Raw genomic sequence first — 5,583 nt, forward strand, 5'->3', positions numbered from 1 at the left:
TTTTTTTTAACTTGTCACTGATTTTGGCATCCTAATCTATTTCCTCTACCTTGTCCTCAAGTCCTGATATTCTTTCTGTCCTCCACATTTTTTTTTTCCAGTTGGTGAGCCTTTCCAAAAAGCTATTTATTTGGGCTATTGCATTTTTCATTTATGTTTGGTTTTTTTCTTCGTATTTCTTTCTTTTTATTGTGTTCTAATTTCTTATCTTGGTTTGACTTTCTCATTTCATTTAGTTGATTTTGTTCTCATGCAGTTCACTCAGGCATTTGTTAATGTCCTCTTTGAATTCAATCTGGAGTCTACTGAGTTCACTCAGTGATTGTTTGAGCTCTTTTGACTTTCATCATGTTTATTCATGTTCTCTTCAAGCTTATTGTGAATATTTAGCATAATAATGTTTTAACATTTTTGGCCTGCAATTTTTTTCTAAGTAGCTATCAAGGGAGACCTCTAAAATGGGGGCAGGCATTCATGGTGGGGATATGCTACCTTGGCTCTTGGATTGGGATTTGCCTATCCAGAGATAATCTGTTTGACTTGTCCAGAATTATTGGGCTATAGTGGCAGGTCCACTAGGCAACCAGAGAGATCTGGGGGTGGGTTTGAGTAAAGGAACAGAAGCTCATCAAGAGGGGCACAAGGTGGTGGTGGTGGAGGGACTAAGAATTCTCATATATTGCCCACTGCACTGCAGCAGGGTTGGGGTGGGATGCCTGACCTGGAGCTCACTCCCTACAGTGGCAGCAATGTCTCTACTGGCTGCTTTAGGGGGTATGTGGCAGGATTTTTTTTTGGGGGGGGTTCTGTAGGAGCTCACTCACCCATAGGTGGCTGCTGGAGTAGGTGCTCACACTGACAATGTAGTGGTATGATTTGGGGGTGAAAGTTTCAGCCTTGGAGCTCACTCACCCATAGGTGACTATTGAACTGGGCACTCACTCAAACACATGGTGGTGGGATTTTGGACTGGGGAATTTGCCCACAGGGATCTCAGTCACCCACCCATAGGCAGCTGCTTGACTGGTTGCTCACACAGATTCATGGCAGTGAGGTTTAGGGGTCCTTATTACCAAATTCTTATGAAACTAAATTCTTCCAATGGTATTTAAAATTAATTTTAAAAATGTTCCCCTAAATTCACATTTTAATTTTAATGAAGTAGAAAAGACTTAAGATTTAAGTATAAAAGTTATACTACTGGAAACAATTGCTTTCCCAATTTATTAAAAAAAAATAAAATCTCTCTCCAGGAGTCATTTGTGTATCAAGATGAAAAAGCATAATATTCTTTCTTAACATTTAGTATAATGTTAAGATAATTTAGGATAATTTATCATGTCATTGTCCACAAAAATTTTCAGCATTGATTTGTTTATGTATGGAAAGAGAAACTTCATCCTATTGTCTGGAAAGCTGTTAAGCTTTCATTTTTAAGCAGTAGTTCCCAACATTGTATGCTGTTTTGTAAGTTTTTCCCTTTAAACATTATAGTCTTTCAAATGATTGTAGAAGATTTTGTTTAGAAATTTGTTTTTCCACAGTATTTGTTCTAGGTTGTATTATTTTCCCAAGCATTCATTGCCTTCCTCATAGGAGGATTAAATGTCCCATATCCAGGGTTGATTATGTGCTTTTCTTTGACTTATGTGAGTATAAGTGACTTACATACTCTCTAAGTAGAAACTTGATTTTCTGCCAATAATTCCCCATTGCTTGTTTCCCTTGGATACAAGTATGATGTCTCACAGATGGATAGGCTCTTTCTGAAGCATGACTCCTGGAATGAACAAAATGAATGAGTCAGAGTGACAGTCAGCAGTCAACATGGGACAAGGTTTGGGGGTGATTTTTACCATAGCAGAACTTAAGAAAAAGCTGACTTCTCAAACTCTATTGTGAAAGAGGGAGAGAGCGAATGAGAAAGAAAGAGAGAGAGAGAGAGACAGACAGACAGACAGACAGACAGAGAGATAGAGACAGAGGGAGAAAGACACAGAGAGGGATTAGTTAGTTATATACTCATGTAACTCAATTCTACTCTATTAGCCTCCATTTTAGCCTGTAATTGCTTGGGTCCAATTGAAGTTTTTTGTTTTCAAGGATTTGAACTAAGAGACATAAATTGTACTAAAGTGTGGGCTGGAGTTGGCTATTAGGAGAAAGCAGAAGGTAGAAAAAACATGAAGAAGCTGATATATGTATCAAAAATTAGTTAACATTTATTGAGAGCTTACTTAAAGCAAATTATTGCTCCAATCACATTTCACATGTGTATAATCCCTTCTTTTCACATTCATTTTATAAACAATGCCATAGTGAGACATAATTGCAGTGAATGTGGAGAAAGCTTTGTTACTACTCACTCAGGATAAACACAAGCCTAGTGGAATTTCACCTAGTACCCATGGCATAATTTTTTGTTTGATCTTGACACATGGTTTTGATCTCTAACCCTGGTGGGCCTGGTACTCGCTATGTAGCCCACGCTGACCTGAATTTATGTCAGTCTTCCTGCTCAGTCCCTAGAGTGCTGAGATGAAAGGAATGAGCTACCATGCCCAGTCAATCCTATGATATTCTAAAATCACTGCTTTAATGATTGGTATTTTCTTATGTCAAATTTATTCATCAATTTGTTTTGCAGTGCTGAGGATTTTTAACAATGTTTTATTATTTCATTGTGATGCCTTGCTAGTTGATTTGGCACACCCCTATTCTGCCTCTTAGGTAATGTGTCACTGCTTATGAGGAGGTGATATTATTTCACTTTATAAGAAAATGAATAGGACCTGTGTAATAGGAGGAAAAATAATGACATCAAAATAGGAGAGATGGCTGGGCTGGAGAGATGGCTGAGCGGCTAAGTGCTTGCCTGTGAAGCCTAAGGACCGGAGATCGAGGCTCGATTCCCCAGGATCCACGTTAGCCAGTGTCTGGCGTTCATTTGTAGTGGCTGGAGGCCCGGGCGCTCCTATTCTTCCTCTCCCTCTCTGTGTCTGCCTCTTTCTCTCTCTGTCTGTTGCTCTCAAATAAATAAATAATTTTAAAAAATAGGAGAGAGACTAGTGGAAAGAAGGGATTCAATGTCCGGTGGGTTTGGGAGGAGGAAGAGGGTGATAGTGGAAGGGGATTATGATCATGCTTTATTGTCTATATTTCTGGAAGTTGTCAATAAAATGTTTTTTAAACAAGATAATAAATGAAGCATCGTTCTGGCCTTTACATCTAAGAAGAGCAGGAGGAGTTGGCGTCCGCGGGAAGATGCTGCTCTTTGGTGTAAATTGCAATCACTTAGGGATTGTTTCTCAGGCTCAAGTTAGAAGTGAGAGTTCAGATAAGTTAGGCCACCACTGCTTCTCAGAAGGGGAGAATGGATTTATCAGGAGTGAAACAGAAGAGCTTGCTAGGAGTCAGAAAATGATAAAAAGTCCAGCACTAGGGCTCCTTCTCCTACCAAACGTTAAGGACCACTCTGATGAGAAGTCCAAGGATCACTCTAAAGATAAGAAAGAGGGCCACCAAGGAGTCAAGCGAGAAGGACCGTGGCAGGGATAAGGCTCATAAGAGGCGCAATGCTTCTAGTGGAAGCCCCAGCACCGGGTCTCGGTCTGGCTCCACCTCCAGCTCAGGCTCCAGCACCAGCACTGTCTCCAGAGGTGGCTCCAGCTCGTCCCCCGCCTCCAGCTGCTCAGGAAGCTCCAGCACATCCCGCAGCTCCAGTTCCAGCAGCTCCTCTGGCTCCCCCAGCCCTTCTTGTCGCAGGCATGACAACCAGCGCCGTTCTTGCTCTAAATCCAAACCACCCAAAAGAGATGAAAAAGAGAGGAAAAGGCGAAGTCGGTCCCCTAAACCCACCAAAGTGTACATAGGGAGGCTTACCAGGAATGTGACAAAGCATCACATCAGATATTTCTACGTGTGGGAAAATTAAAATGATTGACATGCCCGTAGAAAGCATGGATCCTCATCTGTCCAACGGCTATGAATATGTGGAACTTGAGAATCCAGATGAAGCCGAGAAGGCGTTGAAACACATGCATGTAGGACAAATTGATGGCCAGGAGATTACTGCTACTGCTGTGTTGGTGCCCTGGCCTAGGACACCCCCTCGGCGATTCAGCCCTCCCAGGAGAATGCTGCCACCTCCTCCTATGTGGCGCAGGTCTCCACCTTCGATGAGAAGGTCCTGCTCCCCCAGGTGCAGGTCCCCTGTGCGCAGGCGGTCCCACTCTCCTGGCGGCTGCTGCCTCAGGAGCTGATCCAGCTCCAAATCCTCTCCATAAACAGGGCCATCGACCCTCACTCCCATAACTTATGTCCTACCCATCTCAGTTTGTCCCTTCTCTGGCCAAAGGTGGATCAGTAGGGAAGGATTCCTCATCTGTGAGGCTCTAAAGGCAGCCATTCAGACCTCTTTTTCTGTGGGTAGATTCTGGCTGCAGAAGTGCTTTTGATTCAGGACTGTGCCCATAAAGGTGACCTATAGTTCACTGGCTAGAAAGTTCTCCCATTCTGATCCCTGAGTCTGTTCAATGGCAGAGCCAAGCAAGCCTCCATAGGATAGCAGTCTTTCCACACTGACCGGGTCAAGCCCTTGCTAAGCACCATCTGCGGGAAAGGGACCAAGCGCTGTTCTGTTAGGCCTGCTTCTGCCCCTGCTGAGTTTTCTTTAACCTCTAGGGTTAAACCTTGGAAGGTCCCATAAATGGTTCTGTCTTTCCATGTCCTCACGCACACACCCCTGCCCTGTGTCTCCCTTTCCCTTGAAATTGGTGAGCCAGCGCCACAAGATATATTATTCCGCCCCCATTCCACCTGCCATTCATGATGGCCTTGCAGGTTACTTTGGCAACATGTACTTTGCTTTTTCTTTCATTGTACAGTCAGTACTATAAATTTGAGTTTTGTAACTTTGTAGCGTTTTAGATGAGGTTGTGTTTGTACTTCGTGTAAAGAAACTGTTGAATAAACGTAGGATTGGAATGCACAAAAAAGATAATAAATGAGATATTCAAAAGGTTAAACAATTTGGCTATGGTCATATAAGTAATGCTCCTCACTATTAGATGTAATGTATATCAAAACTAGTATGGTACTTAGTCATAAGAAGAAAAAGAAAAGTTCTTGAGAGACATCAAGAAGAATGTTTGCTCCTGAGTTTTTAGTTTCTAGCTGCCATGCACCCTGGCTCTATTCAAGATTCCCTTATATGTACACTAGAGTGCAAGAAATGAAAGGAAAGTCAAGAAAAATGCTGTCTAACTACCATTAGTGTTACTCTCTGGTAGATATACCCTGAAGGAATACTGATTATTTCTTAGCATTTACATAGGATTTACTGAAATGACTTGTTCAGGCTTTGCAAAATACCTCTATGTCAATAGGTTGTTGGCATGAGCCTAGGTAGCTAAGCCAAGGTGGATTGACTGACAGTTATGCAGAATATGTAAGAATTTGGCAACTTGTTGTATCTTTCTTCTCCTTAAAACAAGTCCCGTTATCTGTATTTCCTTAATACCTGAAGTAAAACGTCATGGATGGACTGACAGTTTCCCAAACATCTGTGTATTTCTTTTTTTA

The 5,583-nt window shown here is 42.0% G+C and overlaps 1 pseudogene; it reads left to right on the top strand.

The window, feature by feature from the left end:
- Positions 1–3,373: 3,373 nt before the first annotated feature.
- On the top strand, positions 3,374–4,262 carry LOC101617813 (annotated as a pseudogene).
- Positions 4,263–5,583: the final 1,321 nt, after the last annotated feature.

The sequence above is a fragment of the Jaculus jaculus genome, chromosome 10, assembly GCF_020740685.1.
Source record: "Jaculus jaculus isolate mJacJac1 chromosome 10, mJacJac1.mat.Y.cur, whole genome shotgun sequence".
NCBI classification, from domain to species: domain Eukaryota; kingdom Metazoa; phylum Chordata; class Mammalia; order Rodentia; family Dipodidae; genus Jaculus; species Jaculus jaculus.